The sequence below is a fragment of the Cervus canadensis genome, chromosome 32 (genome assembly GCF_019320065.1).
Source record: "Cervus canadensis isolate Bull #8, Minnesota chromosome 32, ASM1932006v1, whole genome shotgun sequence".
NCBI classification, from domain to species: Eukaryota; Metazoa; Chordata; class Mammalia; order Artiodactyla; family Cervidae; genus Cervus; species Cervus canadensis.
The window spans coordinates 21,648,137-21,662,822 of record NC_057417.1 but is presented as its reverse complement, the minus strand read 5'-3'; the positions used below and the strand labels follow the sequence as shown (position 1 = coordinate 21,662,822).

The 14,686-nt window shown below is 38.6% G+C and overlaps 1 protein-coding gene across 1 annotated transcript in view; it reads right to left on the bottom strand.

Annotated features, from left to right (window-relative positions):
* The window catches only part of VKORC1L1 (vitamin K epoxide reductase complex subunit 1 like 1), a 55,644-nt gene that overhangs the window by 8,281 nt on the left and 32,677 nt on the right, over window positions 1-14,686 (bottom strand). The window lies entirely within an intron of this gene.

The window sequence follows — 14,686 nt, the reverse complement described above, 5'->3', positions numbered from 1 at the left end:
GGAGACATATCCTTGGAACATTATCTTTAAATGTAGACTATCCAAAACTAAAGTTTTTCCTAGAATCTTACCTCACAAGGAAAAAGTTGATGCCTTATTTGCCCCATCAGTTTTTAGTTTAACTGAAAATTTTGCATTTGACTTTCCATTTTCAGAATCTTATTTTCTTATTAAAAAATTATTAAATTCTGACTTAATAAAATTTGATACAAATAGTAGACTAACATTTACTTTGGATAAAAACCTTTAATGATAACTTTAACTCTTGCCAACTCCAAATGGGCACCTGCCCTCTACCTCTACAAGGAGTAAATCATGTGCTGCTGCAGCTGTTGGTTTTCAGGACCCCACAGGACAGGTTTTCAGATAGTCAGATGTGTTCAGGAGCTGACTTCATGAGCCCAATTCTTGTATCTCCTCATATCTAGAAAAACACTAAAATCCTTCGTAGTGACAACTGCTGCTCCCGACTAGAAGAAACCTGCAAGAAAATCCGTGCTTGACTGCATGGACTGCCCCCCACCAAGGTCATGTATATTTCCCCTGCTGATCTGAAATGCTGTCTGCGGGGCTACAGTCCTCACTTTGCCCCAAGTAAAACTTAACTTGCAATTCTCACATTGTGAATTTTTTAAAGTCAGCACTCTAAATGGAAGTGCTTTACAAAATACCAAAAAGAAAGTGTTTTCAGTCTGTAGCAAAGTGCTCAATAAAACCTAAACTTCAGTTCTGAAGACAAACTACCTGAAGATAAGGATAAATGAATGATTCTTCATTAGTTGCATGACTTCAGTAGTCCAAGAAATAGTGAATCTCTTCATAATGATGAGGGTGGGAGATAGTATGACCCCAATTATACAAATTAGTGAACACCATGAAGATTCTTGTACAGTTATTTCATTTAGGGAGAAGTAATGGACAGGTAAATGACCAGGTTATCTTCAGAAATGAGCTATTAACAGGAAAATTGAGAAGGGGGGTTATTCTAGATCAGAACTTTTGAAAAATTTACATTGCATACCAGAGGGATTTTGTTAAAATGCAGATTTTATTTCAGCAGGTCTGTAATGCATTTCCAAACAAAACAAAATGTTCCCACGTGATGCTCATGCCTCTGGTCTGAGGACCACTCTCAGCGCCACTGCTTTACATGGAGAAGGGGTGGAAGGAGCTACTATAGCTAGATGGTCAGGGGAGGCCTTTTTCAGGAATTAATTCCTGAATGAGGAGAAGCAGCCAGTCTCAGGAGCAATGGCAAGTATGAAGGCCTGGAGGCAGGCAAGAGCTCGGATCCAGCTGACTCTGAGGAGGGAGAGTGACAGGAAGATAAGGCACTGTCCCATCACTTATGTAATTTACAGCCTTGTCTGTGGGCCATGATGAAGAGTTTGAATTGTATTCTAACTGCCATGGGAAGCCACTCAGTGGCTTTTGAACAGGAGAGTAATAGAAGCTTTATAATGATCACTCTTGACTATGGTGTCAAGAACAAACTGCAGGAGGGCAGGGACAAACTATGCAATCAAACTCTGGAGCCCTCTGCATCTGAAGTAGGAATTCAAATGTAAATCACCAACTTTGGCAATGGAAATAACTGGGCATACTGCTGAAATTATAAGTAAACAGAATTTTTATTCTAAGTGTTGGTCTGTGCTTAGAATTAATACTAACTATCCACATATGATCTTGTGGATATGTTCCTCGAAAACAATGCAGTAATCCACAGAATGAATATACCATTTTATCCAAGGAATATATGCATAAGGTTTAAAATCAAATAACACTGAAAGCCTTAAAAAACAAAATCAAGATATTTCCTACTCCAGCCCTCTCTCCACTCAGTTCTGATCCCCATAGGCAACCACTTTGATGCCTTTTAATTATTTTCCCCTTTTATTTATTTCCACATTTCTAAAGAATATCTTTACATTGCTTTCTTGATTTATCAATTCTAAATGCTATCTTTTGACATTCTAATACGGTAGAGTAGAAAGCTGCTTAAACAAAAACATTTTAACATGGAAAGCTTCAAATGGACATACACAAAGTGAACAGAGCTGGGTAGTAACCTCATGTCCCTATCACACAGCTTTGAAAATTGTGCCTTTCTTGTTTCACTGCCACCTTTACCCACTAACCACTTGATTATTTTTAATTTTTTTAAGGTAAAATGTATATAAATGCACAAATCTTAACTGTATAATTCTGACCAATACAAATACCTGAGTAACCCTGGTAAACAAATTGTAATCATGGCATAGCAATTCTGGAGTGTGAAGTTATACAAAAGTTCTAAAAGTTATACAAAAGTGTATGTGCTAACTTTATACTTGGCTTTGTCTTAGTTTCTAACCATTTTCTCCTTGTCCCATCTATATTCAATATTCTATTATACCACTTATCCGCAGAGTTGCCCCAAGTACCTTATGGAACAAGATGGGATATTAACCGATTAAACAAAAAGAACTGTTTTCTGAAAGTACTACTTAAACAGCTGTTCATTTTGCTTCAGTATGATAACACAAAAAAAGAGATTATGCAATTGATAACTTGTCTTTAATCTTTGACTCTTAAAAAAAGGTTCATCTTTGATCCAAATATAAGTTCCTTGAATATTTTGTATTTGGGTTCAAAACAACCAATACCATTCCCTAAGCTATGATAAGAAATTGCTGAAAGGTTTTTAAACACTCCTAGTTTTGCCAGAAACAACAAATCCTAAAACCAACTGCTCTCCAACCTGGGTATCCTCAGTCAATGAGGATAAATCTAAGACATTATTTGCCTCCGTCCTTATCATTCTCTCACAAGTGTACAGGGGAGTTTTCCAAAGGCTACCTGCAGATCTCAGGACCTTATGTGAGAATCAACAGTCTTACCTTACAGCAGACATTAAAGAGATTTGCAATAAGAGAAACTATGCAAGTCTTTCCACTATTGTGTGTCCGTGGTGTGTGAGTGGCGGGGAGGGAGTATTATTCATAATATTTTGTTAACATATAATGGGTTTATTGTGTTTCAATGAATGAATGCATATTTAAATAATTTCTCAGTTTGTAACTTCTAATACAGTAAATACCAAAATACCAAATATAGATATAACCCACATAAACAAGGCCTTTTAGGGGTGACTCGGGTTTGATCCTTGGGTTGGGAAGATCCCCTGGAGAAGGAAATGGCAACCCACTCCAGCATCCTTGCCTGGAAAATCTCATGGACAGAGGAGCCTGATGGGCTGCAGTCCATGGGGTCACAGAGTCAGGCACGACTGAGCGACTAACACAACAACACAACAACAATAATTATTAAAAGTATAAAGGGGTTCTCCTATCAAAAAGCTTGAAAATCACTGCTTTTGACCAGTCCCCGCCACCCCCCCCCCGGCAAAAAACCCAAATCACAAATCAGACAAAACTTTATAAACTGGGGTGAGATAAAGTAGAAATAGAACAAACAATCCTAAAGTCTTCGTGGAATCACAAAAGACCCTGCATAGCCAAAGCAACCTTGAGAAAGAACAACAAAGCTGGAGGCATCAGAGTCTTTGATTTTAAACTCTATAAAAAGCTACAGCAATCAAACCAGTATGGCCGTTGCATAAAAAGAGACACACGGATCAATGGAACAGAACAGAGGGCCCAGAAATAAACCCACACATGTATGGCCAATTAATTCATGATAAAAGAGCCAAGAATACACAATGGGGAAAGAATAGTCTCTTCAGTAAATGATGTTGGGAAAACTGGACAACTGCATCAAAAGAATGAAACTAGACCACTATATACACCACACGTAAAAATGAACTCAAAATGGATTAAAGACTTGAATGTAAGAACTGAAGCCATAAAACTCTAGAAGAAAACATATGCAGTAAGTTCCTTGACATTAGTCCTGGCATTGATTTTTTTGGATTTAACACCAAAAGCAAAGGCAATGAAAGCAAAAATAAACAAATGGGACTACATCAAACTAAGCAGCTGCTACAGGGCAAAAAAAAAATTAAAAAAAATGAAAAGGCAACCTACTGAGTGGGAGAAAATATTTCCAAATCATAAATCTGATGAGGAGTTAATACCCAAAATACATAAAGAACTCATACAGTGCAACAGCAAAAAATCAAACAATCTGATTTTTTAAATGGGCAGAGGAACTAAATAGACATTTTTCCAAAGAAGACACAGTTGGCCAATAGGTATTTGAAGGTGTTCAACATCACTAGTCATCAAGGAAATGCAAATCAAAACCAGTGAGATATCACCTCACACCTGTTAGAATGGCTACTATCAAAAAGACAAGAAATGAGTATTGGTAAAGATGTGGAGAAAAGAGAGCCCTTGTATATTGCTGGTGGGAATGCTTTTTGGTGGAGACACTATGGAAAACAGTATGGAGCTTTCTTAAGCAACTAAAAATAGACCAATCACATGATCCGGCAGTTCTACTACTGGGTATTTATCTAAAGAAAACAAAAACACTAACTGAAAAAGAAAGTACCCTTTTCTTCACTGTAGCATTATTTACAATAGCCAAGACATGGAAACAAACTAAAATGTCCATCAGTGGGTGAATAAGTAAAGAAAACGTGGCATATAATAGGTTATTCAACCATAAAAAAGAATGGAAGTTTGCTATGTGTAACAACATGGATAGAACTTAAGGGCATTATGCTAAATGAAATAAGTCAGACAGAAAAAGATAGAAAATGTATGATCTCACTTATATGTGAGATCTAAAACAACAAAAAATAACAAATGAACAAAAAAACTGAGTTCATGGATATAGAGAATAGATTGGTGGTTGCCTCAGGGAGGGAGTAAACAAAATTGGTGAAGGGAGTCAAAAGACACAAATTTCCAGTTATAAAATGAATAAACCCTGAGGGTGTAATGTACAGTACGATGGCTATAGTTAAGAATACTGTATTGTATATTTGAAAGTAGCTAGGTAAATGGCTCTTCAAAGTTCTCATCACAAGAAGAAAAATATCATATACTTGTGTATGGTGATGGTTATTAACTGGACTTATTATGGTGATCATTTTGCAATATATGCAAATATCAAGTCAATGCATTGTACACCTAAAATTATATGTCAGTTATACCTCAATAAATATTATACCTTTCAGTAAATTATATTTTCAATTCATTTTAAAATAAATTATATTTTTAAAAGATTCCATGGCTGTAACTTCTTTTTAAAAGAAGAAACTAACACATGTTGGTGAGGATGTGGAGATTTGGGAACCCTTGTATACTGCTGGTGGATAAAAAGGTGCAGCCACTGAGAAAAACAATTTGTTGGTTCCTCAAAAAGTGAAACATAGAATTACTGTATGATTCAGCAATTCCACTCCTAGGTATATACCCCAAATATTTGAAAACAGGTATTCAAGCAAGTACAAGTACTTGTTTACAACAGCACTATTCACAATAGCCAAAAGGTAAAAACAACTCAATACATAAAATATGGTATATCCATACAAAGGAATGAAGTGCTGATACATGCTACAACACGGATGAACCTTGAATAATTATGCTAAGTGAAAAATGCCAGACACAAAAGATCACATCCATATGAGAGTTTCAGGACAGATCCATAGAGACAGAAAGTAGGCTAGTGGTTGCCAGAGGCTAAGGGGAGGGGGGCAGTGAGGAGTGACTGCTTAATGAGTACAATATCTCCTTTGTGGGTAATCAAAATGTTCTGTCACTAGATGAGGTGATGGATGCGCAACACTGCAAGTGTACTAAATGTCACTGAGTGTACTCTTTAAAATGGTTACCTTTGCATCAATCTTCCCCGAGGTCTTCCAAAATATGTGACGAGGCCAGACTCATCTTATGAGGCCAGCACGACCCTGATACCAAAGCAAAAAGAAAGACACTACCAGAAAACTACAGGTCAATACTCTGATGAATATCGATGCAAAAACTGTCAATAAAATACTAGCAAACCAGGACTTCCCTGGTGGTCCAGTGGGTAAGAAGGCTCTGAGCTCCTAATGCAGAGGGCATGGGTTTGATCCCTGGTCAGGGAACTAGATCCCACATGCTGCAACTAAAAAGATCTTGCATGCTGCAACTAAGACCCAGTGAAACCAAAAAAAAAAAAAAAACTACTAGCAAACCAAAGTCACCAGCATATTAAAAGGACCATTCACCATGAATCAAGTGGGATTTATGTTCAGGATGCAGGGATGATTCAATTTATGCAAATAAGTCAATGTGATACATCACATTAATAGCATGAAAAAAAATCATATACTCTCAATACATAAAAAGCTTATGATAAATTTTACTGCAAACAATCTCTTTCATCATGGAAAATCTACCAAAGCTCTAAGATCATGACTAAAACATTCAGGAATACAAAATTAGTAAAGAGAGGAAATGACTGAATATAAGAATATAAGAGCTCCCCTAGTATTTTCCTCACTCTGAGGAAGACTTTACTGAGATGCTTACTTACATACCTCACTTAAAAATATTCTTTTCGCTTATAAATATACCCAAGACAACTGGACTCTAGCTTTTTTTCCCCTCCTAAATTCCAGCTTGGTTAATGAAGTATATTTTGCCTACAATTTTCTAATTTTAGATCTTATGAGCATGATGTAAGCCTATTGGTATTAGTCTATTTTAGCATTTTAAACTGTATTTTTTGATGTTATACAACTCTGGGAAGTATACTTTACTGAAAAAAGCAACCAACCAACCAATCTACGTAAGCTGCAATCCACAGAAAAATGCAAGCGACTTCCAAAGTTGGCTGGGGGCATTATGACGTTATGAAGGGATATGGCAAAAAGTTGGGCATCTTCAAGAAAAATAAGATTGTCTTACAGCAGCTTTAAAATAATCCTACAAATGTAATTTACACAAAGGAAAAGTCTACCCACTGCGGACCTGCTTCCTGATAGGCATCCAGAGACAGCAGTGCCAAGAGCGAGAGTTTCAGAGTCAGACAAACTTGGTTTTACTGTCAACAGGTTTGATGACTTTCGGTGAGTCACTTAACCTTGAACTCTGAATTCCCTCATTTGTAGAATGGATATGATTATGGGAGCCAATTCATAGGACTGTTGTGAGAAATAACTGTGTTGAGAATAATTATGTAGTGGTTTACCGTTGAAAACAAAATTTATTGAAGCATGGTTGATTTACAATGTTGTATTTAATTTCTGCTTACAGCAGTGTGACTGAGTTATACATAAGACATTCTGCTACCTGGCATTCTCTCTTCAAGGCAGTTGTTTTGAAATAGAATTTATATAAAGCTTTTTTCCATCCATAAATATATGCTTACTTTATTGAAATTTTTAAATTTTGATCCTAAATATTATAAAATATTCTATATTTTATAGGTATATTTGTATTATAATTAACTGAACATATCCTTTTCTGGTAAAAGTTGGTGGGTTGTTTCTACCTCTCATAAAGACCATTAAATGAACATATTGTGCAAAATGTCTATCTGCATATTGCATTATTTCTATAAGATAAACTACAAAGAAAGAAATGACTTGATCTGGTGGCAGAAGCATCCTAAAAAGTATTGTGTTATTGAGCAAAAAGTTGTGCATAAAAGTTACACCAATTTATACCTCAGTCCCTGAAATTTATACATCAGTCCCTGAAATATCTTCTCTGAAACAACTAGAATTGAATTAAGGATATACCTGCCTTTACATTTAAACAGGAAAATATACTCCCAAGTTTAAACTTCTGATTACATTTACTTGCTTTACTGATATTTTGGAAAGTATATGCTTTTTTCTTAGGTATTTAAATTTCTGTTACCAATAAATGTGTGATCATCTTGCTTTTTAACAATATCAATATTCTTTAAAAACAATTTTAAAATTCTCTCTCTACACAAACACATACAGATATTTGAATTATTCCCTGTTCTTCAAATTTCCACATGGAGATGCCTCCATTTGGGTAACATTCCTGCCTTTTGTCCCAGTCCTACTCTCCTGTTTCCTCTGAGTTCTTCAGTGGATGTCTATGTGTGTCTGTCTCCCATACTGAAGACTTTTCTCAAATGTCTGAGGACCCTTTAGCTCACTTGTAGACAGGCATTAAAAATGTGAATGCCAATTTCAGTGCTGGGCAAAAGAGATTAAGCCCACCACAACCTGTCTCCTTCACTGATTACATCTGAAAATTGGAAAGAATACAAAAACCAACTACCTGAGGACTCTAAAAAGTAAAAACCAGCAAGGGGACAGGTGAGAGACGTTGAAACTTGAAAAATCAGTACAGTGGAGTTTTCTGGGGTTTTTCTTCTCTTTTGCCATCTGCCTTTGAACCAAGAGTAGCTCAAGCTGCAGAACTGACCAGGGGTGGTAGACCGTCCCAGAGCCTTTCTTTCCGGCTAGAAGATGAATAAAAAGGACCCATGTGAGCTGAATAGTGTGGGGGCAACTACAGTTTGCTTCCATATTTATTTTTTTTCTCTCCTAGCCTTGCTTAAAAGTGAGCAAGAGTTCTGAAACTGAATCTCAGGGATGACAGTCCACACACCTCAAATTGACAGAAAACCTGTCTCTGCTTGGAAGAAATGAGAAAAGGGGCCCCCGTGCTCTTAAGCAGGGAAAGGCAATCCCTGTCATTTTTTTCCTCTTTGTTCTCATTACTTCACCCCGAGGGTGAAATCTGCCACATGGAACTCTAAGACAGCGAGCGAGCTAAAATGCTCTGTGAGAAACCTGTCTTTCTAGCCAGAGGAACTAGACACGGAGTGGGGAGCCAGGCGGGGTGTGGGCGGGGTGGGGGGGGAGGTGGCTGGAACCAGAGGTTGGGAAGAACATCCCAGCAAGGGGCGAGTCAGAGAAAGGAGCTCCTGATGCTGTGTAACAACTACAAAAGTACCGGCCTCACCCTTGAGTTGCACATGCGTGGAACAGAATCAGAGAAGCCCAGCCAAGTCTTTGAAACCTAAACTGCCTACCACTCAAGAGGCAGACTGACTACTGGGTGGGGCGTGTGAGGGCAAAGGTTTTAAAAATGGAAGTGAGACTGAAACCATCACCCACAGAGGAGACAAAACTTGTAGGTTTAATCTGCAACTTGATTATCTGTTTAAACAAAACAAAAGTCAGCATCCTCAGAAGATCTGAACAGAATCCAGAGTCTAAAAGCAAAATGTTCAAAATACAATGAGCTAAAGATACCTTTCAAAATCACGTGACATACAACGAACAAAAAAATCCAAAAACAAAACAAAACCCCCCAAACTGATCAATTCTCAAGGGAATAAAAAGTCAATCCTAAAACGGCTCAGATTCTGGAGTTACCAGAACAAAAGATTTGGAACAGTTGTATCTGTGTTCCCCAGGTGAAGGTAATGAGAAATGGCTAGAAAGATGGAAGTTCTCAGAAGAGAAAGAATAACTATAAAACAGAAGCTAAACTGAAATTATGTAACTAAACAATGCACTATCTTAAATTAAAAATCTACTAGAAGAGGTCAAAAGCAGAATGAAGATGACAAAGGGGAAGATTCAGTGAGCTAAAAGATTAATAGAAATTATCCAATATTGGGGGTCTTCCCTCCTGATACAGTGGATGGGAATCCACCTGCCAAAGCAGCAGACACGGGTTCAATCCCTGGTCCAGGAAGATTCCACATGCCAAGGAGCAAGTTAGCCTGTGTGCACAACTACTGAGCCCGCGCTCTAGAGCCCTCGAGCGAGCCTACGCGCTGCAGGCCCTGTGCCTAGACCCCGTGCTCCACAACAAGAGAGGCCATGCGATGAGAAGCCCGTGGGCTGCAACAAAGAGTAGCCCCTGCTCGCTGTAACGCAAGAAAGCCTATGCGCAGCAATGGAGACCCAGCAAAACCAAAACAAAATTTTAATTTAAAAAAATGGTAAAGGGGATTTCCCGGGTGGTCCAGTGGTTAAGAATCCACCTTCCAATGCTGTGGACTCGGATTTGATCGCTGGTTAGGGAACTAAGATCCCACATGCTGTGGGGCAACTAAACATGCCTGCTGCAACTACAGAGTATGTGTGCTCTAGAGACTGAGCATTGCGATTAGAGAGAAGCCCATGGTCCACAACAAATAGCCTGGGCACCACAATGAAAGATCATGCGTGCCACAATGAAGATTCCAGGTGTTGTAACTTAAGACCCAACACTGCCATAAATAAATAAATAAATAAATAAAAATTTAAAAAGGAAGGGGAAAATGAGATTAGATCAGAAATCAATGAAATTGATACAGAAAAACAATAAATGGAATAAAAAGCTGGAAGCTTAGTTGGTCAAGAATCCATCTAAAATGCAAGAGACCCTGGTTTGATTCCTGGGTCAGGAAGATCCACTGGAGAAGGGATAGGCTACCCACTCCAGTATTCTTGGGCTTCCCTTGTGGCTCAGCTGGTTCTTTGAAATGATCAATAAAATTGATAAATCTCTAGCTACACCTGACGAAGAGAAAAAGAAAGAGAGAGAAGATTAAAAATATCAATATCAAGGAATTCTCTGGCAGGTCAGTAGTTAGGACTCTGTGCTTTCACTGCCAACGGCCTGGGTTTGATCCCTTGCTGGGGAATTAAGATCCCACAATTTGTGTGCTGTGGCCACACACACACATTACAGCATCAAAATCAGAAATGAAAGAGGGTATATATCATTATTGGGGCTTCCTAGATGGCTCAGTGGTAAAGAATCTGCCTGCCAATTCAGGAGATTCAAGAGATGCAGGTTGGATCCCTCCATTGGGAAGATCCCCTGGAGGAGGAAATGGCAACCCACTTCAGTATTCTTGCCTAGAAAATTCCACGGACAGAGGCGTGGCAGGCTATAGTCCAGGGTGTTGCAAGAGCTGGACACAACTGTGCGACTGAGCACACACTCATGTATCTCTACAGACAGGTAAGACATTAAAAGGATGCTACCAACAACTCTATGCCTATAAATTTGACAACTTAACTCTCCACATCTAGATGGCTGTACTATATATATATGGAAATTCTATCATATATAATACCAACTTATATCAACACCAATTCTATACACTCTCTTCCAGAAAACAGTAGAGGATGCAACATTTCTCAACTCAATCATTTTATGACTAGAATTACCATGATATCAAAGTCAGACAATAACATCACAACAAACAGACCAAAAAAACACTACACTCCTGAAAACAGACTCAGAGATCCTCAACAAAACACTGTAAATTCAATCCAGCAAAATACATGAAGGATAACACATCATGTCCAAGGGGGATGAATTGTGAGAATGGAAAGCTAGTTCAACATTCAAAAATCTATCAGTGTGATTCATCATATTAACAGACTAAAGGGAAAAACCACATGATGATCTCGGTAGATGCAGATAATGCGCTTGACAAAACAACATCCATTCATGATTTTTTAAACAATTATTTTATTATTCTTATTTTACTTATTTTTTGGCCATGCTGTGTGACATGAGGGGTCTTAGTTCCCCGACCAGGGATGGAACCCTTGTGCCCTGCGTTGGAAGTGTGGAGTCTTGAACACTGGACCACCAGGAAGTCCCCCATTCATGATTTTTAAAGTGCCTAACAAAGTAGGAAGAGAAGGGATTTTCTTTTATCTAATAAAAGTCACCTACATAAAACCTACAGCTAACATCACATTCAATGAGGAAAGACTAAATTTTTTTCTCTAAGACTAGGAACAAAATCAAAGACATCTGCTCTCAAAGCGGGGGGGGGGAGATGTCTGCTCTCACCACTCCTATTCAACATTGTACTGGAAGTCCTAGCTGGTACAATTAGGGAAGAAGATAAAGGCATGCCAATTAGAAAGGAAGAAATAAAACTCTATTTGCAAGACCACGTGATTGTCTACATAGAAAATCCCAAGTGAGAGACTGAATATACAAAAGGACAACAGCAAGATCACATCTAAAAACAACTTTGACCCACACCCTCTGCAACAACCAGTCCAGGAAGGCAAACCATAGCTTCTGTAGCAACTATTTCCAAACAACCAGGCCTTGATCAATAACTGCCAGCTTCCCTAACTTTTGCCCCCACTTCCAATTTAGGACCAACCAAAGTCAAATAAGCTCCCCCAACCAACCACACAGGATGCCCTACTTCTAGTTAGGCCCTCTTCCAGCTTCCCCATGCCAACAACTTCCAATTAAGGCAACCTGAAGCTTTCCCTTCAGGTTCATTATAAAAGTTTTCATACTCTCCTTGTAGATTTCCTTCTGATTCTGTGCCAAATGTGAGAAACGGTGGCTGATGCCCTACTTTTTCTTTTGGGTGGTCTTCATTTATTTCCATATCAGGAGTCTACTAAAGGAAATTCCTAGAATTAACAGGTGAGTAAGTTTATGAGGTTATACAACACAAGATCAAAATTAAAAAAATCAACTATTTCTATACACTGTGCGGTGCTGTGCTCAGTCACTTCAGTCATGTCCGACTTTACGACATATGGACTGTAGCCCGCCAGGTTCCTCTGTCCTTGGGGATTCCGTGATATCAAAGCCAGACAATAACATCAAAACAAACAAACCAAAAAACCACTACACTCCTGAAAACAGACTCAAAGATCCTCAACAAAACACTGTAAATTCTATCCAGCAAAATACATGAAGGATCACACATCATGACCCGCCGGGCTCCTCTGTCCATGGGGATTCTCTAGGTAAGAATAGTGGAGTGAACTGCTGTGCCCTCCTCCAGGGGATCTTCCCGACCCAGGACTTGAACTCTTATCTCCAGCATCTCTTGCACTGCAGGCAGGCTCTTTACTCACTGAGAAGAAGCCCATATTGCTATATACTAGAAATTAATTATTGGAAATAAAACATTTAAAATGATCATTTACAATAGTACATACACAAAAATAAAGTACATAGGTACAAATCTAACAACATATGTGTATTAATAGTACCTGTATGCTGAAAATTATGATAAAATAAAGAAGACCTTCCCTTGTGGCTCATCTGGTAAAGAATCCACCTGCAATGCAGGAGACCTGGGTTGGATCCCTGGGTTGGGAAGATCCCCTGGAGAAGGGAAAGGCTACCCACTCCAGTATTCTGGCCTGGAGAATTCCATGGACTATATAGTCCATGGGGTCACAAAGAGTCAGACATGACTGAGCAACTTTCACATGCTGAAAGTTATGATATAAAGTAGACCTACATAGATGGAGAAAGACTGGAAGACTCAAAACGGTTAGGATACTAATTCTGCTCAGACATTAATGCAGATTCAACTCAATTCTAATAAAAATAATAATAACAGTGAGATTTTTTTTATAGATAGTGACAAAAATTTATATAGAAAGGTAGAGGAACTAGAAAAAGCCAAAATATTTTTTAAAAATAATGCAACCAGAGAACACACACTAATTTCAAGATTGTTATAGTTTAGTTGCTCAGTCATGTCTGACTCTTTGTGAGCCCCATGGACTGTAGCCCACCAGGCTCCTCTGGCCATAGGAATTCTCCAGGTAAGAATACTGGAGTGGGTTGCCATTTCCTACTCCAGGGGGATCTTGACTCAGGGATCGAACCCAGGTCTCCTGACTTGCAGGTGGATTCTTTATCGTCTGAGCCACCATGGAAGCTCAAGAATACTGGAGTGGGTAGTCATTCCCTTCTCCAGGGGATCTTCCCTATCCAGGGATATAACCAGTGTCTCCTGTAAAAAGGGAAACTCTTTACCATCTGAGCCATCAGGGAAGCATGGAATTTCTATTATTGGGTATGGTTTTGTCAACATGAGATGTTACTATAGATGGGCTATAAAACAGAATTAATCATATCATTGTTGTTCAGTCACAAAGTCGTGTCTGGCTCTTTGCAACCTCATGGACTGCTGCAAGCCAGGCAGCCAGGCATCTTCACCATATCCTTACTAGCAATAGGAGACTGGAGGAATTTTTTTTTTTCTAAAGAAACATTTTTTTCCTAATATACTTAGGAAACATTGAAAAAAAAAATTCCCCCAGTCTCCTATTGCTAGTAAGGATATGGTGAAAATGCCTGGCTGCTAGTGTTCTTAGAGCTGTGTCTATTTCCCCATTCTTTCTGTCCTTGTGGTTTTATATTTCTTTTATTCCTTTACTCTCCTTTTCTTGGAATTCTCTGAGGGTATAGAGATAAACACATGTGTAAAATACATCATGTTTATCTGGAAATCTATTCACTTACTCAAATTTTATCAAATACATATATGCCAAGCAGCAGGTGTTTGAAGCAGCAGGGGGTGTGAAGTTAGACATATAAATGCATGAAGCACAGTCCGTACCCTCAAGAAGCTTTGTCTTAAAGAACAGAGAGAGAGACTTTCCTGGTGGTCCAGTGGCTAAGACTCCACGTTCCCAGTGCACGAGGCCTGGGTTTGATCCTTGGTCAGGGAACTAGACCCCACGTGCAACAAGTGGGCGTTCACATTCTGCAACTAAGACCTGGCACATAAATAAATACTCAAGAACAGAGAGAAAAATGACATCCAGAAACATAATGCAAAGTAATAAACACTGTAAAGTAACTATGTAGCTAGATGAAGAGGGTTTAATTCTGTCTGGGAGGGTTAACAAGGGAGAATGGCATTGGTATACAGCACCAATCAAAGATCAAAGGGGTCAGAATTGAAAAGAGTAAGGCCAACTGGCAAACCACTATAATAATCTAGGGGAAATATGGTGTGAACTAGGACT